Raw genomic sequence first — 15671 nt, forward strand, 5'->3', positions numbered from 1 at the left:
CACAGCATCCAGAGCCTTAAGGAACTCCGGGCGGATCTCATCCACCCCCGGGGCCTTGCCACCGAGGAGCTTTTTAACTACCTCAGCAACCTCAGCCCCAGAAATAGAAGAGCCCACCACAGATTCCCCAGGCACTGCTTCCTCATAGGAAGACGTGTCGGTGGGATTGAGGAGGTCTTCGAAGTATTCCCTCCACCGATCCACAACATCCGCAGTCGAGGTCAGCAGAACACCATCCGCACCATACACGGTGTTGACACTGCACTGCTTCCCCTTCCTGAGGCGACGGATGGTGGTCCAGAATCATATATTATATATTATTATATATTATATATTATATATATATATATCATATTAAATCATTTTTTGTTAAAATAAAGCTAAATACTGTACTTGAATATCTGCTTGACTTATGATTTCAAAACTAATTATCAATGAAATTGTAGACCAGGAGTGTCAAACTCTACAGAGTGGGCCACAATTTAAAAGTGAACAAAGCCGCGGGCCAAGGTTGAACACATTAACCTTTAATAGGGACCCAAACAAGTTTTGCATTGAATATTGAACAAGCAAGGCTTATATAACTTTATAGTGACATGCAAAATCGAGTTTCAAATAATAATAATAATAATTCAAAAATATCAATGGCATATCAAATACAATTTAAATAAAAATGTAATGCCTCTTTTCTATTTGCAGCCTTCTGAGGTAAATATCAACATTAACTTTTTCCACAGGCTAATAAATTTGAAAATAAAATAACAATGAATAAAACAACCATTCCGGACTTTAAACTGCTCAGTTTGCAACACACTGATCTAATCTGATGTGCCCAAGCCAGATACCTGCCATCTTTTCTTGGATGCTAGTTCATTAATGTCGGGGCTCAGGTTTTGAGCTGAGGCAACCTTCATTATCGAACGAAGGTGTTCATCAGTCATTATATCTCGTCCACCCTGACCACAGTCTTGGGGGCGTGCCTTAAATGCACTGCCTTTAACGTACTCTACGAGCTATCGTCACGGCCGCTTTTCATCCATTCTAACATCGTTCAAGACCCAGTCACAAGATATGTGCGGCTTCTGTACGCACACACGAGTGAATGCAACGCATACTTCATCAACAGCGATACAGGATACACTGAAAACTAAAAAACTTTAACACTGTTAGAAATACACGCCACACTGTGAATCCACACCAAACAAGATTGACAAACACATTTCGGGAGAACATCCGCACCGTAACACAACATAAACACAACAGAACAAATACCCAGAATCCTTTGCAGAACTAACTCTTCCGGGACGCTACAAAATACACCCCTGCTACCACCAGGCCTCCCCCTTACACACACACACACCTTGTAGGTAACGTGCGGAGTCCCCCAGGGTTCGGTTCTTGGCCCGGCACTCTTTAGTATCCACATGCTGCCGCTAGGCGACATCATACGCAAATACCATGTCAGCTTTCATTGTTATGCTGATGACACCCAACTCTACATGCCCCTAAAGCTGACCAACATGCCCAATTGTAGTCAGCTGGAGGCGTGTCTTAATGAAATTAAACAATGGATGTCCGCTAACTTCTTGCAACTCAACACTAAGAAAACGGAAATGCTGATTATCGGTCCTGCTCAACACCGACACCTATTTAATAATACCACCTTAACATTTGACAACCAAACAATTACACAAAGCGACTCGGTAAAGAATCTGGGTATTATCTTCGACCCAACTCTCTCCTTTGAGTCACACATTAAGAGTGTTACTAAAACGGCCTTCTTTCATCTCCGTAATATCGCTAAAATTTGTTCCATTTTGTCCACTAGCGACGCTGAGATCATTATTCATGCGTTCGTTACGTCTCGTCTCGACTACTGTAACGTATTATTTTCGGGTCTCCCTATGTCTAGCATTAAAAGATTACAGTTGGTACAAAATGCGGCTGCTAGACTTTTGACAAGAACAAGAAAGTTTGATCATATTACGCCTATACTGTATATACCTTTATATACATATATACCTATATATATATACCTATACTGGCTCACCTGCACTGGCTTCCTGTGCACTTAAGATGTGACTTTAAGGTTTTACTACTTACGTATAAAATACTACACGGTCTAGCTCCGTCCTATCTTGTCGATTGTATTGTACCATATGTCCCGGCAAGAAATCTGCGTTCAAAGAACTCCGGCTTATTAGTGATTCCCAGAGCCCAAAAAAAGTCTGCGGGCTATAGAGTGTTTTCTATTTGGGCTCCAGTGCTCTGGAACGCCCTCCTGGTAACAGTTGAAGATGCTACCTCAGTAGAAGCATTTAAGTCCCATCTTAAAACTCATTTGTATACTCTAGCCTTTAAATAGACCCCCCTTTTAGACCAGTTGATCTGCCGTTTCTTTTCTTTTTTCCTCTGCCTCCTCGCCGGGTTATTCCGGTTCCGGTGACCATGGATGAAGTGCTGGCTGTCCAGAGCCTGTGCATCGGTTGGGGACATCTCTGCGCTGCTCGGGATGGTCTCCTGCTGGTCTCCTGCTGGCCCCACTATGGACTGGACTCTCACTACTATGTTAGATCCACTAAGGACTGTTCTTTCACAATATTATGTCACTCGACATCCATTGCTTTCGGTCTCCCCTAGAGAGGGGGGGTTACCCACATATGCGGTCCTCTCTAAGGTTTCACATAGTCATTCACATCGACGTCCCTTATGTGGGCTCTGTACCGAGGATGTCAATGTGGCTTGTGCAGCCCTTTGAGACTTTTGTAATTTAGGTGCTATATAAATAAACATTGATTGATTGATTGATTGATTGATTGATTCAATACATAGGATTTCAGCTTTTATAATTGTAAAGGACAATGTTTTATCAACTGATTGCAATAATGTAAATTTGTTTTAACTATTAAATGAACCAAAAATATGACTTATTTTATCTTTGTGATAATATTGGACACAGTGTGTTGTCAAGCTTATGAGATGCGATGCAAGTGTAAGCCACTGTGACACTATTGTTCTTTTTTTTTAAATTTTATTTATAAATTTCTAATGAGAATGTCAATGAGGGATTTTTAATAACTGCTATGTTAAAATTGTAACTAATATTGATACTGTTGTTGATAATATTCATTTCTGTTTCACTACTTTTGGTTTGTTATGTGTCGTGTTTGCATACTTGCCGACCTTGAGACCTCCGATTTCGGGAGGTTGGGGGTGGAGGCGTGGTCGGGGGTGGGGCAGTGCGTGGTTGAGGGCGTGGTTAAGAGGGGAGGAGTATATTGACAGCTAGAATTCACCAAGTCAAGTATTTCATACATATATATATATATATATATATATATATATATACATATATATATATATATATATATATATATATATATATGTATGTGTGGGAAAAAAAATCACAAGACTATTTCATCTCTACAGGTCTGTTTCATGAGGGGGGGTACCCTCAATCGTCAGGAGATTTTAATGGGAGCATTCGCATACCATGGTTTATATAGGGCACAGAGTGGGTGGGTACAGGCTGGCCTAGGGGCGTGGTGATTGGCTCATGTGTTACCTAGGAGGTGTTTCCGTCTATGGCGGCATGTTGTTACAATTTCGCTGCGCTTGTTGAGGGATGACAGGTCTGGACGGTAAATAATAAACAGTTTCTCTTTCAAGCATAGGTTGCATCTTTTATTACCACTATTGTAAGGTGTGCTGGATGCAAGAATTTGCCATGTTATTGAATATTCAACATTATTGTCTTTGAGGTCCCAAATGTGTTTGCTGAGTTCTGTGGTATTTCGCAGGTTTTTGTTCCTGAAAGAAGCCTTGTGATTGTTCCATCTGGTTTTGAATTCACCCTCGGTTAATCCTACATATGTGTCGGATGTGTTCATGTCCTTGCGTATTACCTTAGATTGGTAGACAACTGATGTTTGTAAGCACCCCCCGTTGAGGGGGCAATCAGGTTTCTTTCGACAGTTACATGCTTTGTTGGTTTTGGAGTCGCTCTGACTGGGGGTCGACGGCTCATTTGCAATTGTTTTGTTGTGGTTTGAGATGATTTGTTGTATATTGTTCATGCAGCTGTAGCTCAATTTAATGTTGTTCTTGTTGAATACTTTTCTTAGGTTGTTGTCTTTGGGAAAGTGTTTGTCAATCAGATTGAGGAATTTGTGTCCAATGTTCGTTGAGACATTTTTGCTGTATGGGGGGTTGTACCACATGATGTCGTTTCGTTTTCTGTTCTTTTTTGGCTGGTTTCCTGGCGTGGGTTCATAGGTGAGGGTGAAATTGTATCCGCTTTCATCAAGGGCTTTTTGGTACGGGGGGGTTGCTTGGTCAAATTCAGCTTTGCTAGATGACAGCATCGATAGCCTTTTATTGATTCCGGTAGGTATTCTTTTCGTGGTGGTGGGTGGGTGGTTGCTGTCATGGTGCACGTATTGGAGTGTTGTGTTGGGTTTCGTGAATGGTTGGTAGCTGTTATTTCTCAGGTTGAAAGTGACGTCAAGGAAGTTGACGGTTTGCTTGTTGGCTTCAATCGTGATCGTATATATATATATATATATATATAATATATATATATATATATATATATATATATATATATATATACATCCTGAAAATATGCAAACAAAACTGTGTTTAGATAATTGATAGTTCAAACTTGCATAAATAAATATTTAGGAATATAACATAACTTGGCTTCTGAGAGCTTCAAAATGTAATGAATAAAATGCTAAAGTTGTTGATAAACAAGCAATTATTTTAATAATTAAATATGTTAATTTAAAATGAATTATTATGATAACTTAAAATTAATTATTTCAAATATGTTTATTTTAATGTATAATTCTAATGCCTGGATGTAATAAGGAGTCAGAAAAAAGACGATTAATTTTGATGTTTTTAGCAAAATATAGTAAAAATGTATTTAGTTTTTTTTTTTTTTTTTTTTAATTAATAAATATATTTATTTTTAGGTAAAATAAACATAATAATACAATTTATCTCTAGTCTGGATGATTTATTTATTGTCACCCTGTTGTCCTCCCGTCGTGAAAAAAGGCTGTCCTCACTCAGGCCACGCCTCCTCCAGCTCCGGCTGAAAATCGGGAGATTTTGGGGAGAATATTTGTCCCGGGAGGTTTTCGGGAGAGGCGCTGAATTTCGGGAGTCTCCCGGAAAATTCGGGAGGGTTGGCAAGTATGCGTGTTTGTGTCTCCTCTCAATTGCTCTGTTTATTGCAGTTCTGAGTATTGCTGGGTCGGGTTTGGTTTTGGAATTGGATTGCATTTTTATGGTATTGCTGTGTATTCTTTTGTTGGATTGATTAATTTAAAAAAAAAAAAAAGAAAAAAAAAAAAAAGATTTTTAAAAAATGAGAATCAATTCTGAATCGCACAACGTGAGAATCGCGATTCGAATTCGAATCGATTTTTTCCCACACCCCTAGGTGGTTCATATACTATGTATGTGCTGCACATTAATCGACGTGACAAAAGGCCACAGTTTGGAGAATGTGATGCCATGAATGTGGAGGGAAATGAGTGTCTCTATGGTCATCAGTTTTGCACTTGTTATCACCTGCAACACGCCCACCAGGGGCGTCACTAGCTTTTAAGGACAGGGGGGGCTTTGCCCCCAGGAGATGCACAGGATGCGAGCGAATGTTACGCACGAGCACAAAACTTCAAAAACGGCTCACAAAGACTTAGAAATTATTCATTGTTATTATTATTATTTAAAAAAAATGCACGGGACGAAATGAAATGCTCCCCGGGACGATGGCTTTTAACCATATATTTTATTTTTATTTTTATGTATTTATTCATTTTACATTTTATATTAAATGTCTTGGTTTTTCCTCCCTCTGAAAATCCTATTCAATGTTTAACATGCCATCCTATAATAATAAAACAGCTATTAATGTAACAATACAATAAAACAAATATATTTAATGATGTTTTTTTCATTATTTTAACAATAGGCTAATGTATATTACTTTATATAGATTCTACAAGAAACACAAAACTTAAAAAATAAATGATTTACAATTGCACACTAAAGGTTTTGTGCAGCTTCACTCATTGTAAAGGAAGATAATGTGCTTTGTACACCTGCAGGACCGCAAGCAAGGTCGCAGAGAAAATGCGGGCTGGAATTTGAGTGATGTGGGCATTTTCTATATGAACAAGTGGAATGGATTGGATACCGACGCACGAAAGGGGCTCTCTACCTTACGCTACGAAGTGAGGGGAAACTGAGTGAATAATAACAGGTTATATGATTTATTTAAACTCATATTTGGGCCACTTTATAATGAATATATCGGCACAGGATGCGAGCGAATGTTACGCACGAGCACAAAACCTCACAAACGGCTAACAAAGACTTAGAAATTATTCATTGTTATTTTTTTATTTTTTTTAAATGCACGGGACGAAATGAAATGATCCCCGGGACGATGGCTTTTAACCATATATTTTCTTTTTCTTTTTATGTATTTATTCATTTTACATTTTATATTAAATGTCTTGGTTTTTCCTCCCTCTGAAAATCCTATTAAATGTTTAACAAGCCATCCTATAATAATAAAACAGCTATTAATGTAACAATACAATAAAACAAATATATTTAATGATGTTTTTTTCATTATTTATATCTTTATATAGATTCTACAAGAAACACAAAACTTAAAAAATAAATGATTTACAGTTGCACACTAAAGGTTTTGTGCAGCTTCACTCATTGTAAAGGAAGATCTTGTGCTTCGTACACCTGCAGGACCGCAAGCAAGGTCGCAGAGAAAATGCGGGCTGGAATTTGAGTGATGTGGGCATTTTCTATATGAACAAGTGGAATGGATTGGATACTGACGCACGAAAGGGGCTCTCTACCTTACACTATGAAGTGAGGGGAAACTGAGTGAATAATAACAGGTTATATGATTTATTTAAACTCATATTTGGGCCACTTTATAATGAATATATCGGCACAGGATGCGAGCGAATGTTACGCACGAGCACAAAACTTCACAAACGGCTAACAAAGACTTAGAAATTATTCATTGTTATTATTATTATTTTTTTAAATGCACGGGACGAAATGAAATGATCCCGGGGACGATGGCTTTTAACCATATATTTTCTTTTTCTTTTTATGTATTTATTCATTTTACATTTTATATTAAATGTCTTGGTTTTTCCTCCCTCTGAAAATCCTATTAAATGTTTAACATGCCATCCTATAATAATAAAACAGCTATTAATGTAACAATACAATAAAACAAATATATTTAATGATGTTTTTTTCATTATTTTAACAATAGGCTAATGTATATTACTTTATATAGATTCTACAAGAAACACAAAACTTAAAAAATAAATGATTTACAATTGCACACTAGAGGTTTTGTGCAGCTTCACTCATTGTAAAGGAAGATAATGTGCTTCGTACACCTGCAGGACCGCAAGCAAGGTCGCAGAGAAAATGCGGGCTGGAATTTGAGTGATGTGGGCATTTTCTATATGAACAAGTGGAATGGATTGGATACTGACGCACGAAAGGGGCTCTCTACCTTACGCTCTGAAGTGAGGGGAAACTGAGTGAATAATAACAGGTTATATGATTTATTTAAACTCATATTTGGGCCACTTTATAATGAATATGTCGGCATTTATTTGTAAAAAACAAACAAAAAAAACCACCAAATTATTTAGGGGGGCTTAAGAATATTTTAGGGGGGCTTGAGCCCCCCTAAAATAGGCCTAACAACGCTAATGATGCCCACTAATAGTATACACACTTTTTATAGTTTGCACACACTGTTTTGCACATGTTATTTAGATCTTAGTAGATCAGGCCCTTAGTGTGTGCAAGTGCAAACAAACAGCATTGAACGTTTACACCTACCACACATCCACTCCCAGGACCTGATCCACGACCCTCAGGGGTGTTTGCAGCATTGCTGGGATGGGATTGTGCCAGGTTGCTGCTGCGGAAGACGCGGCTCTTGCCCATCTCATGCCTGGGCCCAGTACGGCTGCTAATACGCTCCCATTTCTCATCCAGACAGTCAGTAAAGCACTGGGGCAAAATATTCTGTCTCCCTGAGCAGCTTCTAATAAATTGTCCTTTCATCCGCACGCAAGACACATTTTGCCTTCTTTCCCTTCTCTCTGCGTGCCTACTGCTTCCTCGGCTGCACTCGAGCGCCCTCCTCTCCGAGGTTGGTCGGCTCCCTGCGTTTTTTTTGTATAAAACTGGCACACTCCGCCCGACATTGAACCGCAAGCGATGCCAGGGCCGGTTTGCAAAAGGGGTGAAAGAGCGGCGACGCGGGGAAGTGGTTTACAACGCGGCGGCTCGGCGTAATCGGCTTCTTCTTCGTAATTGCACAATTTGCGCCGCAGCCTGGTTTCCATACATCACAAACAGTACTAATAACGCTAGCTGTGCCGACTAAAGCCAAGATGCATTCAGGGCAGCGTTTTGTAAAAATGTGAGCCGATTCATCATGATCTGTTTTCCACTCCCACCCACCGCCTTAACGCCCCTACTCCCTTGTCTTTGAGGCTGACCTTGTGTTGTGTGTGTGTGTGTGTGTGTGTGTGCATGCTCGAACATGTGCTTGAGTCTTAGCATGCAGAGGTTCAATTTGCTCATTGTTCCTCACTCCAACACCTTCATGTGCATGCACACCTCCACATGAAAAACAAAAGGGATTGCTTGCACGGCTACACTGCAAAAAGTCAGTGTTCAAAAACAAGAAAAAAAAATACAAAAATGAGGGGTATTTTATTTGAACTAAGCAAAATTATCTGCCAATAGAACACGAACATTTTGGCTTGTCAAGACTTTCCAAAACGAGTCAAATTAGCTAACCTCAATGAACCCAAAAATACCTTAAAAGAAGTATATTCTCACTAATAACAAGTGCACTTTTCTTGGTAGAAAAAAAAGAGACATTTTTGCTCAATATGTTGAAAAATATTCTTAAATTAAGTAAATGCTATTGCCATTATTTTTGACATAATGATATGCGCTCTGCATTATATTTCTTGAAACCAGCAAATTTATACTAAAAACTAATTTATTGTTCTTAATGGAAAGGCAACAAGGCAAGCGCTTGCTACTCTCGGGGTCTCCAATCCGCTCAGGAAAATCATATTGTCTAAAAATGCATTTTTCCATCGATAACATGACATCATCGCACCAAGTGCGTGCTCTTTCAGTCAATTAGTGCGCATATATACAGCCCGGCCCCCGGCCAAAACATGTTTAATTGTAATTTTGAAGAATTTACCTGAATGTGCATACATTATTTCTGTTCAAAATTGTTAGAAATTAAATTAAATGTTAAATATTAAGTGTCGTATTTTCTATTGCTTCATTGAAAATAAAACAGCAAAGTCCATTTGGCTGCCATCTGTTTTAATTATGAGACACAATTGTGTCAAAGTCATGATTTTTTTTATTCATGCTTAAAATAAGAAATTATTACTTTAAAAAAGTAGTTTTATACTTGTGAGAGTTGATGACACAGCTTTGCAACAGTTGATATTCTAGTTTCAAGCATGTTTTACTCAATATAGGTCATCAAATCTCAGCAACAAGCTGTAATATCTTACTGAGATCATTTAGGACCAAAACCCTTAAAACAAGTAAAACACTCTAACATAAAATCCTGCGAGAAAAGTATAAAAATGTACCTAAAATTTTGGAATGAAAGAAACAGCAGTTCTAAATGTGTCCACCGGATGTTGTAATCAGTCGAGGAAAATGAGCAAACTACATAAATAGCATACTGTAATTTGATTTTGATAACATTTTGGGTAACACTTTAGTATGGGGAATATATTCACCATTAGTTAGTTGCTTATTAAAGTAACACATACTTAACTTAGAGATATTTAGACACTAGGGGAACATATAAGGATTAGGGTTAGGGTTAGGGTTACTAGTAAGAAATACTTTACTCTTAGTTAATGGCTTACTGGTTGTATGATAAGGCCACACTGCAAAAAGTCAGTGTTCAAAAACAAGAAAAAAAATACAAAAATTAGGGGTATTTATTTGAACTAAGCAAAATTATCTGCCAATAGAACAATAAAATTCCGCTTGTCACGACTTTCCAAAACAAGTAAAATTAACTACCCTCAATGAACCCAAAAATACCTTAAATTAAGTATATTCTCACTAATAACAAGTGCACTTTTCTTGGTAGAAAAAAAAGAGACATTTTTGCTCAATATGTTGAAAAATATTCTTAAATTAAGTAAACGCTAGTGCCATTATTTTGACATAATTATATGCACTCGGCATTACATTTCTTGAAACCAGCAAATTTATCGGAAAAACTAATTTATTGTTCTTAATGGAAAGGCAACAAGGCAACCGCTTGTTACTCTCGGGGTCTCCTAACCGCTCAGGCAAATCATATTGTCTAAAAATGCATTTTTCCATGGATAACATGACATCATCGCGCCAAGTGCGTGCTCTTTCAGTCAATTAGTGCGCATATATACAGCCCGGCCCCCGGCCAAAACATGTTTAATTGTAATTTTGAAGAATTTACCTGAATGTGCATACATTATTTCTGTTCAAAATTGTTAGAAATTAAATTAAATGTTAAATATTAACTGTCGTAATTTCTATTGCTTCATTGAAAATAAAACAGCAAAGTCCATTTGGCTGTCATCGGTTTTAATTATGAGACACAATTGTGTCAAAGTCATGATTTTTTTTATTCATGCTTAAAATAAGAAATTATTACTTTAAAAAAAGTACTTTTGAACTTGTGAGTGTTGATGACACAGCTTTGCAACAGTTGATATTCTAGTTTCAAGCATGTTTTACTCAATATAGGTCATAAAATCTCAGCAACAAGCTGTAATATCTTACTGAGATCATTTAGGACCAAAACCCTTAAAACAAGTAAAACACTCTAACAGAAAATTTGCCTAGTGAGAAAAATGATCTTATCAGACAGAAAATAAACAAATATCACCCTTATTTGATATATCACCCTCTTGGGGTCTCCTAGCCGCTCAGGCAAATCATATTGTCCAAAAATGCATTTTTCCATGGATAACATGACATCATCGCGCCAAGTGCGTGCTCTTTCAGTCAATTAGTGCGCATCAAAAACATTTTTAATTGTAATTTTGAAGAATTTACCTGAATGTGCATGAACTATGTCTGTACAAAATTGTTAGAAATATCACATGTTAAATGTTTGAATATTAACTGTCAAATTTTCTTTTGTTTCATTGAAAATAAAACAGCAAAGTCCATTTGGCTGATATGAGACACAATTGTGTCAAAGTCATGATTTTTTTTTTTTCATGCTTAAAATAAGAAATGATTACTTTAAAAAAGTACTTTTATACTTGTGAGTGTTGATGACACAGCTTTGCAACAGTTGATATTCTAGTTTCAAGCATGTTTTACTCAATATAGGTCATCAAATCTCAGCAACAAGCTGTAATATCTTACTGAGATCATTTAGGACCAAAACACTTAAAACAAGTAAAACACTCTAACATAAAATCTGCTTAGTGAGAAGAATGATCTTATCAGACAGAAAATAAACAAATATCACCCTTATTTGAGATATTTCATCTTACTTAGATTTCAGTTTTTGCAGTGTTCATGTGCACCTTCCACATGAACACAAAAGTGATTGCTTGCACGACTACGTTGTCCGTGTACTCCCTCTGCGTTCTCTAAAACCCCCTCGCTCGCACACGCCGTGGCTAAAAGGCATTCATTTGCAAGATTGCAAGCGGTAGAACACCAGTCATTTTTCCTCACCAATTTCCAGTGCACTTTCCCCTTTAGCTGTCATAAGCAGTGCATTAAGTAAGTGAGGCAAATCCGCTCCGCCGCTCGACGCCATTTCCACGTTCTTTCAGCTCGCCGCTTCTCCATCACCCACTCGTCACCCTCCCTTATCCTTGCTTGCATGTTGCTGCTGTGAAGATTTGCAAGCGCACGCCCATCCCCTCGAACATCCCTGTTTCCTCTCATCCTTCCCTTTCTGCCGAGTTGTGGAAGCCAAGGATGACTACCCCCCACCCCCAACCCCAGAGCTCATCAGAACCCTGCTGGCTTTTCACCCCGCAGAGCCGCCCTGAGCACGCTGCACTGTAGATACCTGCCCTGCTCCGGCACATCCTGCTGTGACGCTTGCAACCCGGCGAGGCTGCACCGGAGGGGGCGACGCTCGGGGCCGGGCTCGGGGAGAGTTGGGTGGAGGGCTGCGGAAAGGGGTCTGGAGCCAAAGGGAGGCTGAGCGCTGAGATCTGGCGTTGAGGATGTGGCTCGGGAAATATGTGAAGATTATTCAGAAGCTGATTCAGCCTTCAGGTTGATCCTTTAGAAGCAGCTTCCTGCAGATGAAAAGGAAGGCAAAGGAATAAGACAGAGCTAGACTTTGTCTTAAAGTCCACCATCATTAGATTGGCTGATTAAGCAATCCTGTAAAATATTTTGACAAAAAAAAAGGGGGAAATAACCGAGGTTTTCTGACTTATTCCACACTTTGTGCCACATTCATATTCATATGGGCCAATGCACCCAAAGTTGTTATGTTTACGGAGGGGGAGTAGACGGCACAGACCACAAGGGGGCGTAGTTAAGCTATATGTTTTATTTATATATACCGTATTTTTTGGAGTATAAGTCGCACCGGCCGAAAATGCATAATAAGGAAGGAAAAAAAAAACATCTATAAGTCGCACTGGAGTATAAGTCGCATTTTTGGGGGAAATGTATTTGATAAAAGCCAACACCAAGAATAGACATTTGAAAGGCAATTTAAAATAAATAAAGAATAGTGAACAACAGGCTGAATAAGTGTACGTTATATGAGGCATAAATAACCAACTGGTATGTTAACGTAACATATTATGGTAAGAGTCATTCAAATAACTATAACATATAGAACATGCTATACGTTTACCAAACAATCTGTCACTCCTAATCGCTAAATCCCATGAAATCTTATACGTCTAGTCTCTTACGTGAATGAGATCAATAATATTATTTGATCATTTACGCTAATGTGTTAATAATTTCACACATAAGTCGCTCCTGAGTATAAGTCGCACCCCCGGCCAAACTATGAAAAAAACTGCGACTTATAGTCCGAAAAATACGGTATACAATATATATAAATACAAATATACAAATATAAATACAAACCCCCCAGCTAAGGCCCTGGGCGACCGGTGCAATGGATGTCGAGTGGATCTAGCATAATATTGTGAGAGTCTAGTCCAGGGGTCGGCAACCCGCGGCTCCGGAGCCGCATGCGGCTCTTTGATCACTCTGATGCGGCTCAGCAGCTTAACTTGCCGAACCCCCCGATTTTCCCGTGAGACTTCCGGAATTCAGTGACTCTCGCAGAAAACTCCCGGTATTAATATTCACCGATTTTCACCCTTACATCTATAATAAGGGCGTGCCATGATGGTACAACATTTGACGCCCTCTACAATCAGTATTAATAGTGTGCCAGCCCAACCACTTGTTATACAGTATGCATCTTCTGCTTGCACACGTACGTGACAGCAATGCATACTTGGTCAACAGCCACACAGGTTACACTGACGGTGACCATATAAAACAACTTTAACACTCTTACTAATAATGCGCCACACTTTGAACCAAAACCAAACAAGAATGACAAAAACATTTCGGGAGAACATCTGCACCGTAACACAACATAAACACAACAGGACAAATACCCAGAATCCCATGCAGCCCTGACTCTTCCGGGCTACATTATACACCCCTGCTACCACCAAACCCCGCCCCCACCCCAACCCTGCTCCCTCACACATCAACCCCCCCCTCTCTGTGCGTCGGTTGAGGTGGGCGGGGTTTGGTAGCGGGGGTGTATAATGTATCCCGGAAGAGTTAGGGCTGCATGGGATTCTGGGTATTTGTTCTGTTGTGTTTATGTTGTGTTACGGTGCAGATGTTCTCCCGATAGTGTTTGTCATTCTTGTTTGGTGTGGGTTCACAGTGTGGCGCAGTATTAGTAAGAGTGTTAAAGGTTTTTTTTATACCGCCAGCGTCAGTGTAGCCTGTGTGGTTGTTGACCAAGTATGCCTTGCTGTCACTTACGTGAGCAAGTGGAAGCCCACACAACGTGTGGTTGATCAGTCACACTGGTTGTAGTGGGCGCTATATGCTGTACCATCTCGGCACGCATGACGCTGACAATCGCCATTCATATAAAACCCGCGTCCAGTCCATAGTGGATCTAACATAATAGTGAGAGTCCAGTCCATAGTGGATCTAACATAATAGTGAGAGTCCAGTCCATAGTGGATCTAACATAATAGTGAGAGTCCAGTCCATAGTGGATCTAACATAATAGCGAGAGTCCAGTCCATAGTGGATCTAATAATACTGAGAGTCCAGTCCATAGTGGATCTAGCATAATAGTGAGAGTTCAGTCCATAGTGGATCTAACATAATAGTGAGAGTCCAGTCCATATTGGATCTAATAATAGTGAGAGTCCAGTCCATAGTGGATCTAACATAATAGTAAGAGTCCAGTCCATAGTGGATCTAACATAATAGTGAGAGTCCAGTCCATAGTGGATCTAACATAATAGTGAGAGTCCAGTCCATAGTGGATCTAACATAATAGTGAGAGTCCAGTCCATAGTGGATCTAATAATAGTGAGAGTCCAGTCCATAGTGGACCTAACATAATATTGTGAAAGTCCAGTCCATAGTGGATCTAACATAATAGTGAGAGTCCAGTCCATAGTGGATCTAACATAATAGTGAGAGTCCAGTCCATAGTGGATCTAATAATAGTGAGAGTCCAGTCCATAGTGGACCTAACATAATATTGTGAAAGTCCAGTCCATAGTGGATCTAACATAATAGTGAGAGTCCAGTCCATAGTGGATCTAACATAATAGTGAGAGTCCAGTCCATAGTGGATCTTACATAATAGTGAGAGTCCAGTCCATAGTGGATCTAATAATAGTGAGAGTCCAGTCCATAGTGGACCTAACATAATATTGTGAAAGTCCAGTCCATAGTGGATCTAACATAATAGTGAGAGTCCAGTCCATAGTGGATCTAACATAATAGTGAGAGTCCAGTCCATAGTGGATCTAACATAATAGTGAGAGTCCAGTCCATAGTGGATCTAACATAATAGTGAGAGTCCAGTCCATAGTGGATCTAACATAATAGTGAGAGTCCAGTCCATATTGGATCTAATAATAGTGAGAGTCCAGTCCATAGTGGATCTAACATAATAGTGAGAGTCCAGTCCATAGTGGATCTAGCATAATAGTGAGAGTTCAGTCCATAGTGGATCTAACATAATAGTGAGAGTCCAGTCCATATTGGATCTAATAATAGTGAGAGTCCAGTCCATAGTGGATCTAACATAATAGTGAGAGTCCAGTCCATAGTGGATCTAACATAATAGTGAGAGTCCAGTCCATAGTGGATCTAACATAATAGTGAGAGTCCAGTCCATAGTGGATCTAACATAATAGTGAGAGACCAGTCCATAGTGGATCTAACATAATATTGTGAAAGTCCAGTCCATAGTGGATCTAACATAATAGTGAGAGTTCAGTCCATAGTGGATCTAACATAATAGTGAGAGTCCAGTCCATAGTGGATCTAAC

At 39.1% G+C, this 15671-nt stretch overlaps 1 long non-coding RNA gene across 1 annotated transcript in view; it reads right to left on the minus strand.

The window, feature by feature from the left end:
- Positions 1 to 11385: 11385 nt before the first annotated feature.
- Positions 11386 to 15671, minus strand: part of LOC133622616 (uncharacterized) — a 39831-nt gene continuing 35545 nt past the window's right edge. Inside the window, exon 3 of the long non-coding RNA XR_009817808.2 lies at positions 11386 to 12392. This is a non-coding gene — a long non-coding RNA (uncharacterized lncRNA). The remainder of the gene's footprint in view (positions 12393 to 15671) is intronic.

Source organism: Nerophis lumbriciformis, linkage group LG23 (genome assembly GCF_033978685.3).
Source record: "Nerophis lumbriciformis linkage group LG23, RoL_Nlum_v2.1, whole genome shotgun sequence".
Taxonomy (NCBI): Eukaryota; Metazoa; Chordata; class Actinopteri; order Syngnathiformes; family Syngnathidae; genus Nerophis; species Nerophis lumbriciformis.